This window comes from Cervus elaphus, chromosome 7, assembly GCF_910594005.1.
Source record: "Cervus elaphus chromosome 7, mCerEla1.1, whole genome shotgun sequence".
In the NCBI taxonomy this organism is placed as follows: domain Eukaryota; kingdom Metazoa; phylum Chordata; class Mammalia; order Artiodactyla; family Cervidae; genus Cervus; species Cervus elaphus.
Window position 1 is genome coordinate 31,623,289 of NC_057821.1, and position 12,223 is coordinate 31,635,511.

Consider the following 12,223-nt stretch of genomic DNA (forward strand, 5'->3'; position numbering starts at 1 on the left):
AAATGTCAAAAATACATAGTGCTTTCTCAGAAAGTAGTGGTGAATCATTGGGCAAGTAATACACTAACTCAAGTATTTGAAATTATTAAAGAGGAATTTGAAACTTAAAACACTGAAAACATATACATAAACAGATTTATTAGATAGAGCAGAAGAGAGAATTAGGAAACTGAAAGTAAGATTTGAGGGAACTATGTAAAATACTATTCACTGATACAAATAGTTGGAAATGAAGGAAGAGGGATAAGAAAGATTGTTTAGGAGAGAAGTTCTACCATATATCTAATTAAAGTCCCAAAAGAAATTATTAAGAGAATAGGAAAGAGTTAAGTGTCTCAAGTATGCTTGACACATGCTTTAACAATTATCAACATGTTGTCAAACTGGTTTTCCATATTATTGCAAAGTTTATCTCAGGCAGTGTATTATTTTGTATATCCTTTCATTTGTTCAATAAGAATACTTACTAGAATATTTATTAGTGTTCATTTCAAAACTTCTAGAGTATAATTTGTTGAATAAACCATTTTCAATCAGCCAATTCTGCCACTGTGTTCAGGAACAACAGTGGGGAGAGGACAACAGTTTTTGTTTGTTTATGATGCTATTACCTATGTTTCTATTTATTTTCTACTGTCATTAAAACTCTACAAAGTAGAAATGATTCTAGATTTAACTGTTTAAAATAATATGGTTGGTGCTTAAAACAAGAAGCAAAATTATTCTCAGTGAATTTCTACAAAAGTGCAAGTCTTGAGTAGCATAAGCTTGCAAGTTCCAGACTACTACCTTCCTACCAGTCTGCTCTATCACTCTCTTCTCCAGCATTTAAACATCAAGATTCAGTCTATAATCACTCCTCATCGCTTTCACTTATCTCTTCTTCCCTCTTTATGTATCCAATACTAGGCTTCTCATGGTGATTTAGCTCTTAAATACCTCGAACTGAGTTATCTCATTCTCTGGCCATGCCCCCTGGATGTCAGAGGTCTTCTGCTTAAGTAACCAGCGTGTCTGCTCCAGCCCACTGTCTACCCAGACATCAAGGACTGTAAACCCGGATCCTGAGTATACTATAAAGCCTGCTTAAAACTCTTTAACAACTATCAACCACCTACCCCCTGGTGACAGACCTCTACCCTCTCTCACCAGCCTCCTCTGCCCTCTTCCAGTCACACTTTGGCTGCATTCTCTATTTGGTAACAATGTATCTGAGGAAAATCAAAGTATCTTCTTTGGGGAAAATATGTGAGAGTAGCTCATATTTTTTCACAAGCCACATGTGGAAAAGCCTGGACTGTGAGGCTGTGCTGGAGCGTTGCTTTTCTTTATATCTGCAGAAGTTTCTAAACTGTTCTATTCAGTGATGGCCTGGCTCTCATTACAAAAGAGAACTACAGAGCAATCCGAGAGACCTAAATAATGAACCCAGTTGTCCTGCAAGGGGCCTCTTCTTCCTCTGCAGAGAGGTCCAGGAAGTTAAAGTACCACAGAGCTAGAGCTTTTCTAGAGTAACCTTCCAGGCCTAGCTGTTTTTCACTTTCCTTTGCTTGGTGGTCCAGGATGCCTGCCCAAGGCTGCTTATGAACTGTCCCAATTCCAATCCATACAATTTGGCCTTGGTGAGCATACAGTCACCAGTGGATCCTGAAAGGTCTGAAAAAAAAAAAAATTGGATATAGAGATGAAATTGACAACTGCTGTCATTGGCTGAAGACAGAATTGGCTCAAATGGCAGAACACTAGCTTTGCCTGAGAGAGGGGTAGTGGGATCAATGCCTGCCTTCTCCAGTTTTGGGTAAACCACTTATGAGGCAGATTCAAAGCCAGGAATAACTGGGTATGTTAAGGGAGGTCGTTAAAATGTTCATTTTTTTCTGTTAGGTTGCTTACCATTCTACAGCACCCAAGACAGGAGCACAGTGGTAGGGAACAAATCCAGAGCAAGTGATGACATTTAATGAGGAAAAAAAGAAGGCTGTGGAAAAAAATTCCTTGTGTAATTTATTTTATTCTCTGTAATCATAAAAGCTTTTAAGGATTAGAATTGAAACCTAAGTGGAGTCTTGACAGAGTCATATAAACTTTAAGCTGATATTTCTTTTTCATTATTTTCTGACTACATTATGCTCTGACTGCATTTTTCTTTTTATTCAAAAAAATGCATTTGAAAATATATATTAGTAGATTTACTTTGTTTTCTATATGCTATGGTCTGAATACTTCTGTCCCTCTAAAATTCATATGTTGAAAATGTAATGATCAGGGCGATGGTATTAGGAGGCAGGGGCTTTGGGAGATGATTAGCTAATGAGGGCAGTGTCTTCATTTAAAAAAAAAAAAAAAAACCCAGAATACAACTGATTTATTTTGCTATTTCACCTATGGGAAGTTATTTTCAGTTTAATTCAGTTCAGTTCAGTTCAGTTGCTCAGTCGTGTCCAACTCTTTGTGACCCCACGGACTACAGCACGCCAAGCTTCCCTGTCCATCACCAACTCCCGGAGCTTACTCAAGCTCATGTCCATTGAGTCAGTGATGCCATCCATCCATCTCATCCTCTGTCGTCCTCTTCTTCTCCCACCTTCAATCTTTCCCAGCATCAGGGTCTTTTCCAATGAGTCAGTTCTTCGAATCAAGTGGCCAAAGTATTGGAGTTTCAGCTTCAACATCAGTCCTTCCAATGAATATTCAGAACTGATTTCCTTTAGGATGATTGGATCTCCTTGCAGTCCAAGGGGCTCTCAAGAGTCTTCTCCAACACCACAGTTCAAAAGTGTTCTGCCCATAGTCCGAGTCCCCGGTCGGGAAAGAAGACTCCTCGAAACAATGCAACTCGCAATAGGGGAATTTATTACTGACTCGAGCCAGGGCCTCCCGCCCTCACCAGGTGTGTCAGGACGAAAGGCCCCGAGCCCCAGTTCTCTCCGGTATTTATTAGGTCAAAATAAACAGCATGTAGTTGGCACAATCGGATTGGTTACACAGTGGGTAGTTGGCGCAAGCTGATAGGTTACACAGTTGCAAGGTAATTTTTGTTGGCCCAACGTGGGGCTTTCAGCTTTCCCCTGATAGGTTCCCTTTTCTCTGGCTAGGCATATGTTGATTGGCTGGCTCCAGGAGGCCTGATAATTATGTTACCCCGGGAAACCAGGCCTACTCCTAATCTAGGCTGCCTGCCGTGGCGTTAGCCGTGACAGCCTCACAAAAAGCATCAATTCTTCAGTGCTCAGCTTTCTTTATAGTCCAAGTCTCACATCCATACATGACTACTGGAAAAACCACAGCTTTGACTAGATGGATCTTTGTTGGCAAAGTAATGTCTCTGCTTTTTAATATGCTGTCTAGGTTGGTCATAACTATTCTTCCAAGGAGCAAGGATATTTTAATTTCATGGCTGCAGTCACCATCTGCACTAATTTTGGAGCCCAGGAAAATAAAGTCTGTCACTGTTTCCAGTGTTTCCCCATCTATTTGCCATGAAGTGATGTGAATGGATGCCATGATCTTAATTTTCTGAACGTTGAGCTTTAAGCCAACTTTTTTCACTCCCCTTTTTCACTTTCATCAAGAGGTTCTTTAGTTCTTCTTCACTTTCTCCCATAAGGGTGGTGTCATCTGCATATCTGAGGTTATTGATTTTGCTCTCAGCAATCTTGATTCCAGCTTGTTCTTCATCCAGCCTGGCATTTCACATGATGTATTCTGCATATAGGTTAAATAAGCAGGGTGACAATATACAGCCTTGACGTACTCCTTTCCCAATTTGGAACCAATCTGTTGTTCCATGTCCAGTTCTAAATGTTGCTTCTTGAGCTGCATACAGATTTCTCAGGAGGCAGGTCAGATGGTCTGGGTTTCCTATCTCTTTAAGAATTTTCCACAGTTTGTTGTGATCCACACAGTCAAAGGCTTTGGTGTAGTCAATAAGTCAGAAGTAGATGTTTTTCTGGAACTCTCTTGCTGACCCAACAGATGTTGGCAATTTGATCTCTGGTTCCTCTGCCTTTTCTAAATCCAGTTTTAACATCTGGAAGTTCTCGGTTCACGTCCTGTTGAAGCCTGGCTTGGAAAATTTTGAGCATTGCTTTGCTGGCATGTGAGATGAGTGCAACTGTGTTGTAATTTGAGCATTCTTTGGATTGCCTTTCTTTGGGATTGGAATGAAAGCTGACCTTTTCCAGTTCTGTGGCCACTGCTGAGATTTCCAAATTTGCTGGCATATTGAGTGCAGCACTTTCACAGCATCATCTTTTAAGATTTGAAATAGCTCAACTGGAATTTCATAACGTCTGCTAGCTTTATTCAATAGTGATGCTTCCTAATACTCACTTGACTTCTCATTCCAGGATGTCTGGCTCTAGGTGAGTGATCACAATTTATCGATTTCTAAGTACCTGCCAGAGGTTACCTGAAGAATGATGGTTACAAGACCAAAGGTGGGGGCGGATGTCCTTTATTAGAAATCAGCTTACAAGACAAGGGGGCTTTCCTTGTGGCAATCCGCCTGCAGTGTGGGAGACCTGGGTTCGATCCTTGGGTTGGAAAGACCCCCTGGAGAAGGGAAAGACTACCCATTCGAGTCTCTGACCTAGAAAATTCCATGGACTACAGTCCTTGGTGTCGCAAAGAGTCGGACACGACTAAGTGACTTTCACTTTACAAGACAAGGTGGGGGATAAAGAATTACAGAAGCTAGCCCACTGCAACACAACAAAGTCATTGCTTGGTTCGAACAGTGCTAAGGGACAGGTAAGAATAAACTCTATAGGACAAATTCAAACACATCAAAGATGGTGTAGTAGGAAAGGAGAGTGGAAAGCGTCTCAGAGATGCTGGCAAAACAGTGCTCCAGGTGAGGATCGAACTCACAACCTCGGCATCACCCGCACACATACTGCCGTATAAGTACCGCGCGCTAACCGATTGCGCCACTGGAGCTCTTGCGTCTTGCTTCCGGTCACGCATTACACGGCCTATGCACCCCAGTCCCTGCATCTCCACCATCACCGTCTCCGAGTCCTGCAACTGCATCCTGAGCGGAAAAACAAAAGCTCAGCTGCAGACCTCACCCAGCCGCCAGTCCTGAAGGGCAGAGGGTGCTCTGTTAGCGGAAACGAGGGTGGATACTTTCAACACAACTGCGAAAAGTGCAGACACTCGGGAGACTCTGACTGCCTCGAGCATTCCGAGGAGGACCTTCGGGGGGCTGAAAGGGCTGGCGAGTCTTCTGCTGCTGCGTGGGTCCCGGAGTCTTTCCATTTGCCTCTCTCCGGGATGCTTTTCCTTGGGGCGTCAGAAGAAGGTTTCCTGTCTGAGCCTGGGGAGGGGGCTTCTGAGCCTGAGCCGTTACGGGCTATCTCAGAGTGTGTGAGCATCCAGAATTCCTGTGGGCTTCCAGGGCACGTTTACCTCTTTAGTTAGGTGGCAGTCTTCTTTCACGAGTTGGAAGACAGTTTACCCCCAAGGTATACCTCTTGTTGAAAGTCTCTGACTTTTTTAAAATGCAATATTTGGATAACTTAAGAATACAGTATTTGACTCTAAAACGTATCTGTATCATCAGTCAGCTGTGACCCAGTTGACTTTAATTGTTATGAATCCAAGTATATAGTTGCAAGCAATGATAACTCATTCTAGCCTGTGTGCTGCTAGATTTTAATTTTTGGCAAGAATACAAACCACTTGGTATGTAAATTTTTATACTGTCCTAAGATTTTTAAAAACTGTTTCATTTTACTTTAAGTTACTTTTCTTGATAAGCTAATAGGGATCTCCATGGAGCAATACTTAATATCAAATTTTAGTATGATGTTTAAAGATGGAGCAAAGGATTCAGATTTCCAATAGTAACTATGATGATGGTTTGAAGTAGAATTTATATAGGACTTCTTTTTTTTAAAGTACTTTTATATTTACTTTCTCAGTCTAGTTCTATAGCAATCCTACATAGGTAGATTTTTTATTAAAGTAATATATAAATGATATTCTCTAATCATTTGCTGTGATTAAAAAAGAATAAGTATAAATGAACAAAACAGTCAATCTTTTGTGGAGTTTATATGTAAGAAACCCAGAAAAGTCATACAATTTTAAAAATGTATTAGTGAATACACTTGAATATAATAGCAGACAGCATTTTCACTCATATGAACAGATTGTTTGCTAAAGAAAAAGAAATTAGCTTCTAGCCCTTTAGGTGACTGAGATGTCAAATTTCTATCTGTAAATTTATGGAAATTTTCAAACATAATGAAGTTGACATAATTAGGTAATGAACTCACATGTAATTGATTTTACAGTCATCAACATTTTACTAATTGTTCCCTCTATCTTTCCACTACCATTTTTGCTGGGGGGTCAGGGGTAGGTGATTGAAGGTGGGAGTGGAAGTATTTTAAAGTAAAACCTAGACATATCATCTCACCCTAACTTCTTCAGTCTGTATGTCTTCGAGATAAGAAGTCTTTTTATTTTATTCCACTTTTCCTCTTTGAGATAAGAAGTCTTTTTATTTTATTCCACTTTTCCTTTTTTTAATGTATGTGCAATATCTTTATCACATTCAGCAACTTTGGCAGTAATCTCTTACTAAAAGAAGTGACTTGGCCAAAAAGTAAGTGGCAAAACTAATATTTGAATCCAGGTTTTGTGCCCTTGGGGCTTCCCTGGTGACTAAGATGGTAAAGAATCTGCCTATAATGTGGGAGACCTGGGTTTGATCCCGTGTTACCCACTCCAGTATTCTTGCTGGGGAATTCCATGGACAGAAAAGCCTGGTGAACTATAGTCCATGCTGTCAGGAAGAGTTGAATACAACTAAGCCATTAATACTTTTCTCTGGCTCTAGCTTCTCGTACTTGATTCCTTTTCCAAGCCATTTTAAGCAAAAAGTTGTCTTATTTAAGGGAGTGTGTGCCTTCAAGTGAATGAGGAGTAATTAACAATTTTTTAAAATATTTAGACTGAGAGGTTGTCTATAAGGGAGAGAGTGAATGACAACTGTTTAGAGTAAACAATTTACTTGATAAATACATTTATAGTTTCTCTTTACTCCTTTTCTGACATTAACAGAAATCTGTTTACCCATCTACTTTGTTTTCTGGGGTCAGTTCAAAGCTCAGGATAAAATATGGCACTCTTCTCAATGGGGCCTTCTACCAACCTTGAGACTTAAAGATATTGTCTTGCAATAACTACTTTTCCTAGGTCTCAGGGCTGGATTTCCACAGGCATATGATTGTCTAAAGCAATCTTCACTTTGTTTCCTCTGATTTCATGAATAATCCTTCTTTTTTCAACCAATAGCATTATCATGCTATCTTCTTTTAATAGTTCTACTGATTGACACATAAACCTATAATTCTAAGCTGGAAATATATTACTGTTGCACACTCTAACATCCTAGTTTATTCTAGAAATATGTAGTACACATACAACAAAAATTCAACTGAGAGAAACTGACAGATATACCAACCCCCTGTCCTAGAGATGATTCTTTTGTTCCTAGATTAGTCATTCATTCAACAAATATTTACTTAACACCTGCCTTGTGCCAGAATCCATAAGTGAATAGAATAGACAAAATCGCTGCCTTCCCAGAGCTTACATTTAAGAAAATTTTAAACAGAGGTTCTTAGCAGCCCTCTGTTTTGTCTTTCATGTATCCATTTATTTGTTAATCCATTTATCAAAAAATACACAGTGTCCACCATTGCCAAGTGGTATGTTAGACAACAAGGTTGAGATCAGAAAGTATTGCATGTCTTAATATTATTTGGGTGAAGGAATTGAAGGGTGTAGTGTGAACCACTGTACCCTTAACACAAAACTGGTTTCCACTTACATCTTTCAGTTATTTCCCTGATTATCCTATTTTCTATCAAGCATTGTTTAATCTTGTGCAGAGATATAGTGTTCCTGCCTATTCCATATTAGAAGTCAGAACTAAGGGCATAAGCCATAACTTCTGAGGCACACGTGTACCAAAGAAAACCAAGACATTGCTGGGTGGAGGAGGTGGGAAACGACATATTTTAAAAAAAAAAAAAAAACAGGGCCAGCAGGATAGGATCTCACATTTTTGTTGGGATATAGAGTTCACATACTTATGATGTCACTAAACATTTCTGCCAATGAGGAGACAGGAAGGGACCACAAGGTTCTACTCTTGAAGAGAAGGCTAGGATGGGCCTCAGTGTTAAAAAGTACTATAGAAAACAAAATGTGATCAAAAGATGAAAACTGAAACAGAAATATTAAAAGAAGAAATAAGAGAAAAGGTAACCTCGGATCTTTAACAGTAAGAGAAGAAGGGAAAGGGGCTGTGATTTGAGGGGAGTGATGATGGAGGGCAATCTTGAGACTGCAGAGCATAGGAAAATTTTTACTTCCCTTGACATCACTAGGGAATGTATTTGGTGTGCACATTTTTTTTTTTCGTTTCTGTTAACAGATATTCACTGAGATCCTGCTACATGTAAAGCATTATGCTAAACATGATGGGAAATTAAGAATTCAGGGCTGTGGTTCTCCAGGGACTTCTAGTGTAGGTGGTGAGACACAATACCCAGACACCCAGGGAAAGCAGAGTAACAAAACAGAGTTGTGGATGGTTGTGTCCAAGTGGTTTAGACATGATATATAGAAAAAAGGAGAAAGATGTCAGTTCTTGCTGGTGAGGGACGTAGGGTCAGTCTGTGGCCTGGGGAGGATTTGGTTAAGAGATGAGAAGGGGAGCTCTGCAAGCCTGAATATGAAAGGCAAGGAAGTTGGACTTATATGGGCTTGTGTGGGTGTTTCAGAATGGAGAGAAATCCCAAAGTAACTGAGGGCATCTGACTCATTCGCCTCCCCCTGCCCTTTTTTTCAGTCAGCACCCTTTTGTGTGAAATGTGGGATAGTTAAACCATACCAAGTTCTTATCCTCATCTGCAGTTTCACTGGTTCTGCCCTTCTGTGGTGGGCCTTGAACCTCTCAACCTGGGTGAAGATAGAAAACTCACACCAATCCTTGTTCAGTGCTCTCTTTGCAATATGCAGTGGTGAGATCAAATGTTGGGCTCTACCATCAAAATCAAGTAAGTTCTGGCCTTGAAAGGGAGGGCCCTGCTTCAACCCTGTCCCTTCCCAGAATTTTCAACCTCCTTTCCTGCCCCAGCATACCTGAAGGAAGCAATTATAAGCCCACCAGTAACACTGGCTCATTTCAGAATGAGCCAGGGGACCAGGCCTCTCAAGGGATACCAGCCCAGCTAGAATCACTATTTTAGATCTTTTGGCAGCTTACTTCTCCCTCCATCCCTAAGCTTCCCACCAGTTGCCATTGGTTCCTACCTTAAAGTCTCTGCACTGCTTCTTTAGTATTCTGGGGATTCGGACCCAGAAGGAAGGGGGCCCTAGAGGGAGCTCCTGGCCTTTCTCCCCTCTCCCTCCCTAATTCAGACTACTACATATTTGGTCAAATTTTCATGATCAGCGCCCTTCTTCTCTCCTTCTTCCTGAGCTTTATACTCCTGGCCTTCCCACATTCCCTTCCTGATACTCGGAAACAGTACTTCATCTTCACAACCACCTTCTTCATCATAGGTAAGGGATGAAACGAAGAGGACTCCTTCAATCATTCTGGTTCTGGGCTGGGGTGGTGCTCCATTGGGCATAACCTCTTAGAAACTGTTGAGGGACTGTTAAGGGCAAAGGTAATACAATGACAACAAGTGGAATGACAACAAAAGGAAAGAAATATAGAGTATGGGGAGTTAAAGCAACAACTTAAGTCTTGGAAATTAGTCCTAAGGCCATAGATTAAACTAACCAGATGGCTTGTTGTCCGCCCCCGCCCCCTTCCTTTTTTTTCTGCATAACAGGTATCTGTGTGTTCCTTGCACTACTACTGCACTATCTGTATATTTTGAAAACAACTAGCCTTTATAAGGACATGAAAATCACCTTTCTCTACCCCTCTTTCCTCCTTATATTCAGCACCATACTGTTTTTCTTATCTGGTGAGTGTTCTTTGGGCTTAGGGAGTTTGTGGGGGTAGGTACTGAATTCAGAACAATTATATTTATGGGTATTTCCTTTGAGTACTGCTAATTTTCGGACATGGATTTGGTGCAGTGATATCTCATTTGCTCATTGCAGCTCCTCCTGCTCTACAGTGTTAGAATGTTGCTTTCATAGAAGACATAGAATCCATTTCTCCCCTATACTGTAAGAACCATGTCTTGGAGATGGAGAGAGAAATTATAAGAAAGATTGTAGTAGAGTGAAGGGGGGGGTGGGGTGAAGATTGGTGTTGACAGATTGGTACTTTAGGTCCTAGGCCATACTGTCATTTGCTAATCCTGTTTAAAAGCTAAATTTCATAGTACATATCAAGTAATAGTCATTTTCATCTTCAACATGATCACTCTTTCCTCAGGAATTCTCTCCTTGTGCAGCACCCATCATTGTTGGCTCCAGTGTGTCTTAGTGCAACCAATCCAAGTGAAACCCATGCAAATATCGGTGGACAATGGGAACTCAGTCACAGAAGGGATACTGGGGAGAGATGGCTAGCCTAACGTCAGTGATGGTGAGAAGGCTAATTTCTGAAGAAAAATCATGTCTACCCTGTAATTCAAGACTTCACAGCTATGCACACACTCTTGTTTAATTACTAAGACTAGAAAGAATTGACTTGTTACTAATCATTATTCAGATATGGATTAAGATTCCAGGAACTCAGAAATTTCACTAGAGAGAAGACACAGTTGGGATGTGGGGATGGCTGAGCGTGTTTGGCTCTGGGGACTTGAAATGAAAAAACTTCTCCTCACCTTGAAGATTCCCTAGGCACCCACCTCCCAACCCTCTCACTGGTATTCCTGGTCTCATGGAAGTAGATTTTTTTTTTTTAAACAGTAACAAAACTCTTTCTCCTGTGAAGCCTTAGTTTTGATTAAAAAAAAAAAATTTCCCTGAGGAATTTTATGAGTGGAATCTTGTAACTACTTTATTGTTCAGGCCTTTTGTATTGTTCAGGCCTGTATGTTGTTGCATATAACAAGACCTTATCCAAACTACCTCAACAACAACATAAAATGAATATATTGGAAAAGATGCAGGGGTAGCTCATAGACTCACAGAAAGTTCTAATATAATTAGGGTTACATGAGAGATGTTGGGGACTAGAATTGGAACTCATTTCCTTCATGATACTTTTTCCTCCACTATTTACTAAAGGTTAATGGAATTTCCTGATCCATAAATACTAAAGTCCACAGATCCACTATCCCCAATTCCATTTGTTTGTCACTTTCAATGAATCATCAAAGCCTGTCGCTTCCACCTCAACCAAACCTCCGTTCCCCTCTCTGAGCCCTCCTCACACCTAGTTATCTGGACCAGGCCTTTGTTATTCCTGCCCAGACCATGGTGCGTCTATACTTGGCGTCTCCCTGCACTTCGGTCTACCTCTACAAGTACTGCCCAATTTGATCTTCCTCAAACGCAGAGCTGAGAATGTTCTCTTTGAAGACCTATTTCGCCTTGTTCTGTCTTCAGGATAAATTTCTTATCTTGATTATCTTGATTTTAAATAAAGGTATTTATAAATTGGCACCAATCTATCTTTTGGAACGTTTTAATTTTTTTATTGTGATGCATCTCATACATGTCACATAAGCAAAAAATATCAAAATATGTACAGTTGGAAGGATAAGAAATGAACCACCATATCTAGAAAAAAATAATATTGCCAGTATATTAGAAGCTTCTAGTGCGCCTCAACAAGCTGTCTTTACAGCCATTTGTCCTGATCCTCCAGTTCCTCTTCCCTATGCCAATTAAAACTGTAGTTCTACCTCAAGAAACTGCTTTCCTCCAACAGACCTTTTGTAACTTCTCCTCATACAAATACTGAATACTCTGGCTTTTTATTTCCTCCTCCTTTACAAGGTCAAGTTTGTTTCTCCTTCAAGATTAAAGCCAAATGTGATAGCAAGAAAAACTTCTCCTGACTTCCCTTCCAGAGTTAATTGCTGGACTTCCATTCTGCTGGGAATTCCCTGGTGGCTCAGTAAAGAAACTGACTGATACAGGAGACCCAGTTTCCATCCCTGGATCGGGAAGATCCCCTTGAGGAAGAAACGGCAACCCACTCCAGTGTTCTTGCCTGGAGAATCCCATGGACAAAGGAGCCTGGTGGGCAACAGTGCTTAGGATCACAAAGAGTTGAACA

At 40.5% G+C, this 12,223-nt stretch overlaps 1 non-coding gene across 1 annotated transcript; it reads right to left on the reverse strand.

Moving 5' to 3' along the window:
• Positions 1–4,847: 4,847 nt before the first annotated feature.
• Positions 4,848–4,941, reverse strand: TRNAI-UAU. Its single transcript has 2 exons — positions 4,904–4,941; positions 4,848–4,883 (listed from the first exon to the last, which is right to left on the reverse strand). It is a non-coding gene; the product is annotated as a tRNA-Ile (tRNA).
• Positions 4,942–12,223: the final 7,282 nt, after the last annotated feature.